This window comes from Monomorium pharaonis, chromosome 6 (assembly GCF_013373865.1).
Source record: "Monomorium pharaonis isolate MP-MQ-018 chromosome 6, ASM1337386v2, whole genome shotgun sequence".
NCBI lineage: Eukaryota > Metazoa > Arthropoda > Insecta > Hymenoptera > Formicidae > Monomorium > Monomorium pharaonis.
Genome location: NC_050472.1, coordinates 25,615,305 through 25,631,440, shown reverse-complemented (window position 1 = coordinate 25,631,440; position 16,136 = coordinate 25,615,305). Strand labels below are relative to the sequence as shown.

Genomic DNA, 16,136 nt, shown 5'->3' with positions numbered 1-16,136 from the left:
CGTTCAAAAAAATATATTGTCTTAATCAACGGCTTGAATCGATTTCTCTAAAAGATGGAACCGTCGCTATCACATCCTATAACCACTCTGCACAAACTTCGTACGGGCCAATTGTTTGAAATTAATTCCCGGGCCCATACGCTCTACGTATCTGCAGATTAATATGCTTGCGTTCCAAGTTGCCTACCGAGTTCAAGGTACAAATCTATGCTGTGATCGTACGTGCTCGATTAGTACGAGACCTGTTTCTGAATGGTATATTTGAATATATAAATATAATCATTTAAATATTATGCATTATGTGTGTGCAATTAATATATTAAAACAGATTATATAATAATTGTAATTGACAATATCAAAACAAAAGCGAAATCTAACAAAATTTTATATCAAATATGAAGCGTACAAAAACTATCGCTTTCAAAAACTGCATGATGATATATATATTGATTCATTTTAATCTTAATAGTCAAGTTTCAAAAAAAAACCATAGAAATATTTCAGGTGTTGTAGAGAGACAAATAATTTCAAATAAGACAAATAATATAAAAAAATGGTTTTTTCAAAAAATTAATTCTACCATTATTTGATTTCTTCCGCCCCGAAACTTGAACCTATTGTCTGAAACATTTCTTTCTAAAATCCCATAATTTTCAGGTATTCCACTGTTAAGATTAAAATAAATTACCTTATACATATACTCTATACAGCAAAGAATAATGTATGAAAAAATAAGGAAGAATCGAGCAAAGATGACGAGAGAAACTCCGTTTTTACGTAATTCTTTTAAGAGAATCGTGTGATCGGTCTAGTCATCGAAGAGAACAGAGCAGCAAGTGAGGGAAGAGATAAAAAGTAAAATAAAGAAAAAAAAAGATAATATAAAATGATCGAAGAAATTACGTTGAGCGCAGGTAGTCGGTGCCATAAAAGAATGTAAAAAAAGACTGTAAGAAATAAAAACCGTTAAAAAAACACTAACTGCGGTGACGAAGAAGATCGGCAAAGCAGGCGGAGAGCGGTCCACAGGTTCAGTTCGATGAAATTCGTTTGCGCGCGATAAAACGATCGACAAAGAACAGACCAAGAAAGATCTCTCGTGATAACTACACAAATTCATAGTATTATAAGAACGTCTAATCAAATTACATATCACGAGAAATATCACGATAAAATCTGACTTTTCACGATAAATATGATCGTCCCTCTAAATTTGTAATTTCGTTTTTGTCCAACTTTTTACCACTAATATTTTATAGGATGTATGGCGCAATGTTCTACTTTAAAAAAGACAAATTTTACACAGCTCTTATTTATTTAAAGTAACAGTAATTCTAACTGTTAATTCTTTTAAATAGATAAATAATACAATAACAAAAATAAGTAAGCAAAAATAAATTTGAACTATTATTTATCGTTAGATGCACTTTAAATTAGACGTTAACTACAAACGTAATAAAATTGATAACAAAATTTAAATATTTAATTGTTTCCATTTATAACATTGATCAAAGGTAACCATTATTAAATTATTTTGTATGTCTTATACACTGTATAACACATTGTGTAATAATATATTGTACGCCTCGAGGGTTGATATATCGGTAAACGAAAACCACTGAACTATTCACATGTAACAAAGGAAAATACTTTCTCTTAAATGTTTTGTAGTAAAGAGTAAAATTAATGTACTAATTTAATAAAGTGATAATCGATCATGATAGTAAAAGGAATAGAATTAGAACACAAAGCATTGTAGTAGTAAATAATCAAGTTTCGCTGAGAAAATTTCGAAAAATATAAAATGCTTGTATGATTCATCAAAGTTAAAAAAAATATCATTAGTTTATTATCAAATTTTAAAACTAATCAATGAAAAAATTGAAATAAATACAAGTTTTTTTTAGTGAGAATATAAATAAATATTAGTCGTATACAATTTTCTCATACAATCAATTAGACCCGAAACCCTTCCTAGATACCTCCGCTGGCGATTCACCACAATGCGAACATTTATCTTGCGTACCAAGGAACACGGAGCTAGCATCGCAATTCGAAAAACATCGACGTATATGCGCGCTCATGCCGACACAATGGACTCATCTTGCACCGCCAACCTTTGCCTTTTGTTCCGCGACTAGTACTTGCATTTCAAAAAGCGGCAGCTTCTACCGCGAACAGTGGCGGAAGAGGTGGAGCGTCCGGGAACTGGGAAAGGGGTTGCAGAAAATGAGATAGAGAGTGAGAAAAGAGAAAGAGAGAAAAGGGCGGAATGCGCGCCACGCGGCAGTGCCACGCTCGGGGGTAGTTTTGTTGTTTGCGGACCTAGTGCAAGAGAGGGAGAACAGGAGAAGACCAGAACCGTGGGGTAGCATGGTGAGTTGGTGAACACGGAGTGCACGGAGGAAGGGAAAACGGTGGCGGCGCCTCTGCCGTCGAGGGGAAAGGCAACAGAGAGCGCTTGGGCTTTGGAGTGGAGTTCGATCCCCCGGTTGAGGTTTTGTTCCGCCATTGTGATAACTCAAACAATGCAGGCTTGACTGGCACTGTACAGGAAGGGGATGAAGGCGCGCGGAGGGACGCCGGAGGCTAGCGGAGCCTCTCTCGGAGGCGACGACGGTCCTCCTCTCTCATGGATCTCTTTCGCAACGTCGAAACAAGCGTCCCGTGCGTCTAGTCAGTTGCGTCCCTCTCGCGGTACTCTTGCTTTATGTGCCGGGCTCTTCGCGGTACCACCGATTCCTTCCGCCTCCTTTCATCTCTCGCTATTTCATACAAATACGCCGACGCAGTAGAGCGTGCACGAGCTTGTTCACCAAAAGCACGCCTATGCTTTTTCAAGTACTCTATGCAACAACTGCCTATGTACTTTCGCGAATACAGAGAGCCTCATTATTGAACGAGATGAAAGATTAGCTCATCGAAATAAGAGAAAGTGTACAATACAGTGTAAGATATATCTTCACAACAGACAATAGAAATTTGTGACATCACGATGAGTCTTCTTAAGCGGATCTGTTACTTTAAAAATACAATTGCGGGAATGAAGAATTTTTTTTGTATTAAGCGATATGAAAAATTGAAAAAATGTTCAACTTTATAAGTCACAATATTGATAACAAAAAAGTCTACCGTGAAACCTCACGATCGCAGCGCAATAGGTATATTAAGCTGACTGAGTCATATCATCAAAACACATCTATTTCTACATTGGAATTATTTACTATTTTTTGATAAAAAAATTTTTTTGCTCCAGCCAAAAAAAATACCAGTGGCTAGATAGCTAATATTAAGCTATTTAGCCAATAGAAAAAACCCATGTACATTAACCAAATAAAAAAATCATTAATATAGGAATTATTTGCTAATTATTTAGTAGTCTTTGGTAAGAAAACAAATTTTTTTGTCATCAAAAGATAGCAAATAGTTAGCAAATAATTCCTATGTAGAAATCGATGTGTTCTGATATGGCTCAGCCAGCTTAATATACCTCAGCGCAATAATAAAAAAATCTGGCGTCCCTACTAAATCGTCAAAAGCACACGAGAGCATGAGTAAAATACTTTATCGCGAAGAAAAAACCACGAGGTCAAATATAATTAGCTGAATTAGCACATTAAACCAATGTCGCGAATACTAGCGTTATTGATCAAGTTTTACGTAATCTCTTTTCATCGTGTACATTCTGAAATTAAATGGCATATATCTCTTCTAAAATGTAAAATAAAAATTTCAACTCTGCCGTGAGTAGCTTTATCACATAGTTTGGAATTACATGTTCTGTATTGTGCGTCGTGAATCACACCTGTGATATTCGACAGCATGTACTCTACAGTTACCTGGTATCAGTATGAATCAGATATTCCAAGTCGGTACGTTTGTATTCTAAAGCAACACGATTCAATCCCGCTTTGCACGTGCGTTGCATCAAATGTTGATGAACAAAGCAACAACTTTATCAAGATAATTTCAAAATGTAACAAATTACATCCCGAAGTACAATAGCCTGTCCGAAATGCGTAATGGGAATACAAGTGCGTAAACGCTTGTTCACCTACGTATCCGGCTGCCTTGTGCTTCTTTTTTTTTATTATTGCGGACAACTCGTCATGTAAACGCATAATTTTTTAAATTATTTATGCTTATGCATACGCGCGGGTCAAAATTATAATGCTTCTCCAGACAGTTTTATTGCGAAGTCGCGCTGATTTAGATTTATGACGACGGCGGCTTTTTTCACGTAGCGCTATAACGTCACCTAGTTATCGACGTTCGACGACGATAATTAATGCACTGAAAAGCAAATGACATTACACAATAGTCTAAACCTTTGCGAACACGGATGGGCGCTCGCTCGCAACAACGCATAACTCGTGACTGTTGCATATTCATAAATAGACAGTATAACGACAGTCGGAGAGGCTTCCGGCGGAGATCTAGTTTGTAGGTTTCCCATGTTTGTTAACTCCTCTCTGCCGTTTATGTGCCAATAACCTGAACGTTTTACCCCGCGCAGCACCAAACGTCAATTAACGTGGTTGGTACACAATGTCCTCACGACAGAGAACTATCGTGAATTCGAGCGTACGGTGTTAGCCACACACGTTCTATTTTTTCGCTCGCGTTTGCGAGAAACTCAAAAGTTACAGGAGGAAAACAAAGTGTATTTTTAGAATTTGAGATAATTGATTAAAACACTCAATGGAATAAATACTAATAATTGCCAAGAATCTTTTAAAATATCCGTTTAAAATATTTAAAAATAATCTCTATATTTAATGTATTGAATTTAAGATATTTAAAAAATCAAAATTAATCAGTTCGAAGAACAGTCCGTTTACAAGTATCGTGTTATGAAATCATTTCTAGATATTATTTTGCGTTTAAACGTATGGTAAGAGTAAAAAAATTCTAAAAATTTAATTTATATATCAAATTAAAGTGAAGTATCACTTTAGATATATGCATAAAAAAATATTTTACTTTCCATGTCATAATTAATAAAAGCTTTTTATCACATTGGTAGTCGTGTTTTTACAATCGCATCTCTCTCTTTCTCTCTCTCTCTCTCCCTCCCTCCCTCCCTCCTTAACATCTTTAAAAAATTATTATCAGCTATTGTTACTTCCAGAAAAATTTATTGTCATCGAACTTGATCCGATACACACACGGTAGCAAAATTGCCGAGATTAAATGTCAGTCGCAGCTCGGCCAAAAGCCAATTCCGCTTTTGCCGAACCCTCTTTGCGCAAAGTACGAGCAGCCTATACTATCTTGCCGTCTTCTGAGCCTGCGGCGATCTCTCGACTAATCACGAGGTGAATTGCAAGAGGGAATGGAGGAGCAGCTCGGCGAAAGAGAGAAAGAAAGTCGAAATTAGAGCTGTTGCTATATCAAATCTAAGCCTCATGTACATCTACCCTATCATTTTCAGACGAACGTTATAGGATGTGCGAGCTTCATAGGCACGCATAGAACGAACGCGCCAGACTTCTCTTTGCGACGTCACTCTCTCGTGCTGGTACTCTGTCATTAACATTCCCTTCGTACCTTCTCGTACTTCCTTCTCATCTCTCTTCCGTTCGTTTATATTTTCCTGTTTCCGGCCTGCACCATCCATCCATCGCTTCTTCTGGACTTTAGCTCGTTAATCTTAGCCGCTTATCCTCGCCCGTTTTCTCTCTCTCTCTCTCCCTCTCTCTTTCTCTTTCCCTCTTGTTCATTCTATCACGTTATCTTCCTTCTCATCGACTTTAGTCTGTATGACCTACTTTCGTTACTTTCCGCGTTCCTTCCGCTTCTTTAATACCTTCCTGTATAAGTATTTCCCTCTTATTTTATGAAACATCTGTTTTTGTAACTGTTTTGTTTGCGTTAATAAATACCAAAACTTTTACTAATTTTATATAACTTTGCGACAAATGTAAATTAATATTTGACAATTCGTATAATAATAAGCTTTTGTGAAGTTAATTGCAACTAACTCTTTTCTAATTTGGATGCAATTTACTGTCTAAAAATTTCTCGGAACTTAATTATATCTGTAGTCAAAAAAAAAAAAAAAAAAAAAAAAAAAATCTAAAACTATTCAATATTCCAACGGAAAGTACGAAAGTTAATTATAAATGAAAAACCTGCTATTTCTGACGTACTCTTCAGTTTCTTCGTAAACATCCCTTGTTTCCGCGTTGCGCTCTCGGTATTATTTTATTCGTTCGCTTTGGGAGCAGCTTATCCCCGAGCGATAAGCCTCGCTTCGTCTCGCTCTCTCTCTCTCTTCGGTCGCCCTTATTTCTCGGTTGGGTTCCTGCCTACCTCTAGGCGCGCGCTCTCGTTGCCGGCGCTATTCCGTGCAACGCTCACTGCCGCAAAAACCGAGTCACCCGCCCGCCGCCGCGACTGCTGCCTCTTATCCGTCTTGTCCCAACATCGCGGCCGTTTATCGTAACTTCACGCTCCGTGAATGTACGTCACGGCCGCTTCGGGCTCGTTTTGTCGACGACGAAGCCTGTCCCGAAACGTCGAGATTCACGCGAGACTTCGCCGCGCCGCCGCTTTGACCTTATCACAATTTTCGAGACTATACAGCATTTTAAGTGTGCGATTAAGTTCGGAGATTAAAGCGATCGATTGGCCATGTATCCTATGTATCTGTGATCGCGTTAAGAAGAAAAATTGAACTGACCTGAATAAATCATCGTGCGCGATAGGGTATCTCTTTGTTACTTATTAATTACAGAAGCGGTAAGTATAATAAATTATTCGTCTAAAACGGCGTACGTTTTTATCTTAATGGTTGTGCGTGCCTGTGTGTGTGTGTGTGTGTGTGTGTGTGTGTGTGTGTGTGTGTGTGTGTGTGTGTGTGTGTGTGTGTGTGTGTGTGTGTGTGTGTGTGTGTGTGTGTGTGTGTGCGTGTGTAAAATCTAAAACAAAGCGGTGTAATATATGTTACAATAACACTGAATATATCTTTCGAGAAATCTAAATATCCATGATAGGAAAAAATGACAGATAATGAGAAAAAAAAGGGAGAAAAAAGAAAACAGTGTCCTTAAGCCCTCTCGAGTATCCCCTTAGGCAACCCGGCAAACGCGACCGACGAAACAGGTGCATGCTGAAAAATTCACCAACCGTTAAAGATAGAAATGGAGAAAAGGGTAACCTGGGAGAAGGCTGAAGTGGCATCGGACGCCACGAAAGAAGAGCAAAAGCGAAATGCGAACGATGAGCACGGGAAAAAGGGATTTCACGCTATTGGGACACCTGCCGAAAAACGAACGAGGTGAGAATCGAGAGCGTTTGAAAAATATCCATCTTTCATTCGTCTGCATGAACGTGTCGTTTTTGATATTACTTCTCCCCCGATTATCGATCGTTTCCGACCGCTTCATGTTTCGTGCAAAATCGGGGAGGTGAGGAAGAGGAGTGGAGGAAGACGGTTGCATAAATGTGCCCGATGCAACAATACACATCCGTTTTTAAGCACGAGTAAAGTCGGAAATATGTATATATGCGCCGAGTTGTACATAAGTGCGAGTAAACCCATCGTTAACTTCATCATCGCGTGCGATCGCGAAGATGGATTATGTGAATTACGGGTAGAAATTTAGTAAATGCCTAATATCTCCAAAATTATCGAAAAGAGCCATTGCTTATTCACTTCGTAAACACGCCTTCCACCTCGTCTTTTCTTTCTTTAGATTTGTTTTTTGCGAACAGCGAGAGCGAGCATCCCATCGTGATTGTTCAACAGTATTTACGCTCGAACAAGCAAAAATCTGTTTTTCTTTTTTTATAGTACTTTATTGCGGCGCGACTAACGCGCAGAAAATTTCCATGAGTATTCGCCAACAGCCATCGTCCGGCACGCAACAAAGAAATAAAATGCAGGGCTCGAATGATAGAGAACGCGATATAAACCAATTGCGTCCTCATCGCGAAAGTTTAACATGGAGGGCGGATAATGAAATTAACGCGCACGTACAGGCACATAGCTTCGGCTCGTTCGCTAATCATTTGGTAAAATCATGCGAATGGAATAATAACATTATACTCGTGCAAAGTTTTGCGTGAGGATTTGTATGCAACTTTTTATGCATGAATCATCACATTGGAATTAATTTATTAATTTATTATCAATCGCAGTAAAGCGCATCTCGATATATTCTTTCGATTCATTATAAAAATGGATCTCTTTTAAAAGGTTAAGCTATTTGGATGTGAGATACCGTCTCACCTTGCTCTAAAAATAATCGAACTTTGACGTTTAAATTTAATAAAATCAACGCTTAATTTAGCGGTTTTACCTGAGCCAAAGTCAATTAAGTGATCGATCTGGTGCAAAGATTATTCGCTAAATCTGGTTAACAATCTGGTAAACAAATTATTGTTGCAATGCAGATACAAAATACAGATGTTAAACACGCGAAAAATCTCAATAATGTACGGAAAAGAATTAGCCTTTATTAGCTTTTTTCCCCGTGAAAAATCTATTTGCCGTTCGCACATTTTTACGAAAATCAAATATCAACGAACATATCGCATTATTGACAGTTGTGACGTACAAATATCTCTACATTTACTGTCACTATGTTACATCAATGCGTTTCTCTCAATATAAATAATAAGAATAAGAATGTCAGAGTATGTTTATACGTCACGAAATGAGAGTATCACCCGATTTGATGTCTGATTTGACACCGATAACAAAAAGGCAAAACGTCACGGTCAAGGCAGTTCACCAGCTTATCGCTGGTATGATAATTGGGCTGATTGCGTCTGACGTCCAGACCCTCCTTCAGTGGCTAAGGCGATCACGGGCAGGGCACCATGGCGAAGAGGTGATATATTATGAGATGATCGATATGTCCCATGGGCAGAATATGCCTTGCGATGAGAGACGTCAACGCAACCGATCGCAGTTCTCTGAATAGAGCGCAGGCGGATCTCTCTATTTCTCTGTTCCCTCTATCTCTCTCTCTCTCTCTCTCACTCGGCATTCAGACAAGATATGATGAATCGGCCTAATTTCGCGGACGGAAGGTCACGTAAGCTCGGTAAATCTTAGCGAGCGCTATCGTGCCATGGGGTAACGCCATCGGAACGCGGCGTCGGCAATGCTATGGCGCCGCCGCGCCGTTTCGGAGAGGACCATTTCGAAGGGATGTATAACGCCCGTTGCGTGGCAGGCAAATCCCAGGCAGAAGCTGGATATGGCCCGTGCAGGAAGCGATTCCTAAATCATATCACCGCGTTCGCAACACATGCTAGAGATTCCCGAAACTATTTGCGGTGTGCTGAGAGCGTGCGTGCAAGCGCAACGTGTGGAACGCATACGTACGCATATACGCTAGCTCACGTTCGCTTGCGTTCGCCTACGTCCTCAGTTTTCCCCCTCCCCCAAACCTCCCTCCCTCTCTCTCTCTCTCTCTCTCTCTCTTTTGGAATGCCATGGCGCGGTTCGTTCCCTCCATCGAGAGCCACAGTCCCTCCCGCAAACGCTATCGTCCGCGCCGCGAATCCCTACGGCGTATAACGTTGCCATCCTGCGCACCATTGGGACGCCGAACGAGCCTCTCCACCATCCATAATCACCCTCAACGTCCTGTCGATGAGATTAATGTCGCACCCGCACCATCGACGTCACCGTGCCTCGCCGTACCGTTTGGCGCGGTCCCCCCCGGCATTTGTTAAACGCCGTAAAATGCCGTTAACGATCGAAACTTGAGTTTGGATGTAGGGTTTGGCGTGCTAAACGCTGCTTCGATCTATCGATTATAGCTCCGTCCAATTCAATTTAATATCTTAAGCACGATTGCAGACGTCAGACGTTGTAACGAAAGAATCATATCGCGCGCGCACGTTAAAAAATAAATATACGCCGTGGAGATGTGTTAAGAACTCAGCTTTGCAAAATATTTATCATCTGTTAAAAGTGCAAATCGATATGTACGTTAGAAAATGTTTTTCTTTCACCTATCGCATTTTTCGTTCTCTTTTATTCTAGCAACATGCGAGTAAGCGCGTAACGATATTATATCGAAGTTCAAGTGTACATCGCCTAGTGCCCGTTATATATTTTTGCCGTGTATGACGATGGCGGTATCACAGATAAAACTGAGAAAGTCGCGCGCGATATTACAGTTAAAAATAAACAGCTATAAATAATAGCAACTATAAATACAGATTAATCAATAGTCTGCAAGAACGAAACTGTAACTCGATGGTAAAATGTTTAAAATGAGAATTTAATGACGACTAACTGACACCCTGGCGCACTTAAGCCACCATGACGAATATGTTCATCGATCGTAATCGCCAGATATAATCACCACTGCGTCGATGAGATTAATGTCATCAGAGAGCGCATCGAAGTTACCGCATAAAGCGTATGAGAGACTACATGTGCGTTACTAATCCGACATTTAACAAGATTGAACCCTTTAAAAGAACGCTATTAGTTAATGGAATGGCTACTAAAATAAGACACAAGAGTTAAAAATAAAAAAAGCTTAAAAATAAAAATAAAATAAAATAAAAGACTAGAAACTGTGTACATATATTCCGAAGTAATATTATATATTCCATTGGAAGAAAATTGTACAAAGCAGGATATTTTTTAAGCAATCTCTCATGTATTTTCTACATAAATACGCAAACTACACTGAATACATTTTCATCAATAAACCTTCGGATGAGCCGATATCGCTTAGATTTAAATTACCCGAAATACCAGCAATTTCGAAAATTGTTCGTCTAATTGAAATTATTGAAATTTTGGGTCACGTTTCGAAAGAATTAACAAGCGAACTGTCCAGCTGAGCGATCGTATAATATGGTTTCGATAATTACTGTAATATTCAAAAGTAATCCAAAAGTGTAGTTGAATTGGGGAAAATACGCGAAATATGAGAAGGATGGCGTTGAAGTGATCACATAAATTTCTAACAATGACAAAATTGTCTTCAAGTTTCAGTAATACATCTATCATAAATATAAATATAATTTCTATATATAAAAGAAGATATTGAACCTTATTGCACGTTTTTATTTATTCCGTCGAGTATCGGACAGCAATCGAAGAAGTATGGAACGTGTGAGTGGGTCTCACAATCAATATCAATGTCGTCGATGATATGAGAGGAAATACGGCTTACACACACGAATCCTACACAGTGAAATAATACGAACATGAATGACATCTGTCTATTCGTTTCCTTTCGAGTAATTCTAGTATATAACTAGTACTATTCGAAATTAATCGTGCGCCACTGATCAAAAATACCTCGTCGCAGTGTCTCATAAAATATACCGATTAATATACCGACAAACTGTAAATTTTTTGTCGTTACGATTAGATTTCAGAACAATAAATTTGTAAAATATTTCCTGATATTATCGTATTGTTAAATAATGATTGCTCTGTCTAGTAGTAAATTTATATATAATCCGATGTATCAAACCGATTAGTAATCCTATTAAATACAATGTATTCGAAACATAACACTGGCCTCAACCAGTCAAGCCGCAATTTCCTGGATCGAAATCTCACGCCTAAAGGCAATTAATGATGGATATTGCTTCTGATAAATATGATAATTATAAGTGGAGCAAATAAACAAGAAGAGCAAAACTTTAATATATTCTTTCGGTTGTATAAACTACAATTTAGAACAATTATTATTTCAAAATAAAAAGCATCGTCCTAATTCTTCATGCTTTAAATATTTCTTAATCATCTGGCAAGTAAAAAATCGTGTCGACAAATTTAATTTAAAAAGTTAAATAATTGAATTAATTCGAATTGTAATAAAATTTCTGACAAATTTCTCTCGTACCGTACTTCAAATTTGATTCTAGCTCAGCAAAAAAACAATATGTCACGGAATGAATATAGAAATATGACATTCTCCTTCATTTGAGGTGAAGGAGGTTAGACAAGTACTGAAATAGCCGTATCCGTGGAAAACCGCTGGAGGGATCAGAGAAGTAAAGTTCTGTAACTTATTGCCGGAGGATTCTCGGTACACCTGATACTTTGTTCGCCCGTGCACGCGGCAGGAGACGAGTGTACTGTGCGTACTTTCATGGATCAAACTCGTACCTCACCCCCGTAATCTTTGCTAATACCTCGAATATTCGTAAGCTACCACTCAAGGCAAACGGGAAGCATAATTAGGTGCGGAAACGTAAATGCTCCACTGACGATCAGTTATTTGTACCGTATACGTATACACACGTGCTTTAATCTTCCGCCATAACAAGCTATAACGCCCGAGTGCGGAACAGTATTAACGGGAGTTAAAGTTGCAAAAGTTAAATTGAGGGATTTAAAGAATAAAAGTAGTATAAATAATGTCTTTTAAAGGCGAGCTAAATACAATTAAGCATGGGTAAAATTACTTTCTTTACGAAGAATAACCATTCTAGAAATTATTCCATTGAAAAAACAATATTTATACAGCGTGTTTCGTATTATCATATTAATTCTTAATCCCAATTTCTTTCAGCCTAATATTAATTATCTTAGCAATTTATTTGATTTATGTATGATTCTTTTGACATATCAAATATTATCTTCATTAAGAAGATGCGTATGTTTGATGCATAAACAGAATTCGCTATTTCATATACGCAATCTCGAATTTCGACTTACGTAATGCATAAATATTAAACGAGAATGGCTTAAGCTTTACGCAGATAACAACTAAAAAATGTATACATAGAAGTTACGCGATAAAATGACACGACACGGCAATGTGGCGTAAGCATCTGCTCGTTGGAATATCAAATGTCACGTTTCCTGTTCACTCAACCGCAATAAATTATTACGAATACATCCACCCGATCTGCAATCTTCTTTACCTATATGAAACCTATATAGTATTAAGAAGGGATTACATAGATAATCGAGTGAGACTATCCGTCGATTGAGATCACAATAATATAATAATACGTCCCAAGCTAAATCTTTGAAGCATTTGGAGAAGGTTAAAACTTAAATTTTTCATACAATCGCTTTTGACGTTCACGAGAAAAGTCTCGCCAAGCTAAAAGCTTAGATTATCGCCGTTCTCGATCGATCGTCGCCTTGCTTGAAACGTAATCGGATTGCACGTTGAACGCGCGAGCGGACCTCATTCACGAGTTACAAAGTAACCGTGCACGTTTTGTATGACCATACAGAGAAATCCGGCTTTTAATCGCGGTCCTCGTGCATTATGAAGCCTTAGAGTTCATTGTACCGTCGTTAAAAATACTATACTCGCGCAACGACCTGAATCGACAGTCACGCCTCGGCAAAATCGATCGTTACAACGTCTGCTAACCATTGATGTACTGAACATATTTTTATATCTATTTTTATATATAGTTTACATCCAGTTTATAAGCGTGCCTTGAGAACGGATTATCGTGCCTCATAGTGCTCGCATCGATAATGATTATTTTTGCGTGAAAGCAAATTGCGGCAAAATGCCACACGTGGTGCATCGGTTCTGGAAAACTACGTTGCATTCATTTATAAATATTGCGCGAGTGAAATGCATGAACAGCAGTAAAACCAATGTAATGCAAACTTACATTACATATTATAAACATAACATTTTATATTTGTTAATGAAAGCAAATATTCGTTTCAGTTTAATTGCTTGTGTAAAAACCGTCGTGTACTCGCGATTTAAAAATATTTCCAAAGTATACATTCAAAACATTCAATGCAGCCATTTCAATTGAGTATTTTTGTTTGTCACGGTACATAAATTGTATTTGACATCAATATATTATACAGAATCGCGTAATAACATTTATCGCTAATCTGCGACAAGAATGCTATTGAGTTCGTCGATCGGAGCATCCTCGCATGCACGTCGACGTCATCTCGGTATGCAATTATTGTCCGCGCGTCCCGGGCACGGAAAGAAAAATGCTCTCGCGGAGAAGGGGGAGGGGAGAGAAGGGGCGCGTCGAGAAAAGGGTGCGGAAAAAGGAATATCTCTCGCACTCACCTGAATGGGCGGGCTGCTTGAGGAATGCTTCGTAGCGCGCCGCGGGACAGCGGGGGATGGTTCACCGCATTTTTCCACGCTGTATACGCCGTCGTCGAGTGTTCACGTGTGCCACCACTACTACCACCACCGACAAGAACCCACTACTATTACTACTACTACTATTATTATTGCTATCAACCAGCACCAGCACCACAATAGCAGACGCGGAAATTGCTGCCTTTTATTTCACTCCGTCTCACGCTGACGCTCTTTGTCTCGTCGAGACGCGGAATACGCTTCGGGCCGCCTTTGGCCGGCCGGCCAGGGAACGTTCACTCGCGAAATTCTCGTTGTCGCGGGACGACATAGACGTTCGATATGCGATAGTAGAGAATTACAGTCTCGTCTAGGCGTTCAGGCTCTCATCGTTCGACCAGACACACGAATATCTACTATTTGGGCGTTGCGCCTGACTCGTCATTGACTCGTTCTACTCTACGTGACTCTGTGACAACGGTAACGGAGTAACAGGCAGAGAGAAAGAGAGAGGTGACGAAGAGAAACGAGCTTCGCCGGGACAAACGATGCTGCTGTACGATACGATAAACCCACGTTGCTGGACGGTGCTGAAACGCGTTCTACCCCTGCTGAGGCCGGGGGTTAAACTGAATCTAAAAGCCACGGTCGTACACTCGTGGGTGCTCGAGCGCATGCTCCGCGTTTTGTCGCTTAGCCTGTGTGCGTGCGGCACGTCGCTTCCTATATAGATATATATATATATATATATATATATCGCACGATGTGCCTATACAGGGTGGTCGAGAAAATCCTCCTCCCCGTTAAGAGAAAATCGTCCCTTCACGGTAGCTCCTGCACTTGTTCGCTCCGCGGAAGGTCCAGGCTCTCGGACGCAATCCCTCGCACGTTCGCTTTCTACCCCTAAATTCGATTGCCGACCCCGGCGTGGCCGTAAAGATACGGGAAAGCGGTGCCGGCAACTCGTTGCAAACTCCTTTTTCTCGGCGCGGCGCGGTAAAATGGCAAGCGGCTCGCTTTTGCACGAGTCACTTGACTTCTTTTTTCTCTCGCTCTCTGCCTCCCCCTCCCCTCTCTCTCTCTCTCTTCCTCTCTTTCTTTCCTTCCTCTTTCCCTCTCCTTCTTCTTATCCTCGAAACGAGGCACGAAATAACGACCTAGTAGCAGTAGTGTGGACTCGTAGCGAAGGAAAACTCACGTTTCGCTGAAACAAGCAAGCGGCCGGTTCCAGCGTCGCGTCCCACCGACGACGATGCATTTTGTCGCGACTACAGTCGCCTCGTATATTTTCGATAAAAATCCCCGTTTGCCATAAAACAGCGACGGCGACTTTAATTTAAAATACTGCGTCAACTGACACGGCAACAAGTACACGGCCGAGGAATTTCATCGCGCTTCTACGATTTTGCCGAAAAGATCGTCGTCGAGTTACGAGCCATCGTCGACGCTCAAGTATGTCGTCGAACCGAGTGTACCGTTTTAATAACGAGCATACTTGGAGTTTACCGGATAAAGGAGCACGCGCGGGCAACGCATTCCCTTTCTCGCTGTTTCCCCCCTTGCCCCCCCCCCCCTCTCTCACTCTCTCTCTCTCTCTCTCTGATTCCTCTCTCGTTCTCTCCGGGCCGTGAGTGAAATGAGAAAAAAAGTTACGCGCCGCAATCGACTGTACGCCCCGTTTTATAGATGAATTCGGAGTCGACGCGCGAAATCGTTCGACGGTCGAAATTAGATTATGCAATTCCGTCCCTACGCGCGGGGAGCGACGTCGGCGTTCTCTGCATCCCGAGCATCTTGCTTTACGAAAATTTTCCATAAAAGCTCGACGAATCCTTGCGTTCTAAGAAAAACAACGTAAAATTAATGAATGGAATTTCCGTAGAATGATGTAACCTGCGCTTTTCTCTTTAAACCTTTGCTCTCAGCATACATTAATTTTGATTAGGAAGACGCATTTGCGAATCGTGTACGTAAAACACGTAGGATAGAATGTATATCTTAAGATATTATACTATTATAAGCCTTACTTTGCTATATTTCGTAAGAGCACTCCATTTTATATCAAATTTCACGCTATGTAATGCAATAAAGATAAGTTAAGGAGAATAAATT

The 16,136-nt window shown here is 39.9% G+C and overlaps 1 protein-coding gene across 9 annotated transcripts in view; it reads right to left on the bottom strand.

Annotated features, from left to right (window-relative positions):
• Positions 1–14,655, bottom strand: part of LOC105840160 (tyrosine-protein phosphatase Lar) — a 403,816-nt gene extending 389,161 nt beyond the window's left edge. For all 9 annotated transcript variants that reach the window (XM_012686967.3, XM_012686969.3, XM_012686974.3 and 6 more), the window contains exon 1: positions 14,007–14,655. The gene's annotated coding sequence lies outside the window, so the exon portion shown is untranslated. The remainder of the gene's footprint in view (positions 1–14,006) is intronic.
• Between the last annotated feature and the right edge of the window lie 1,481 nt (positions 14,656–16,136).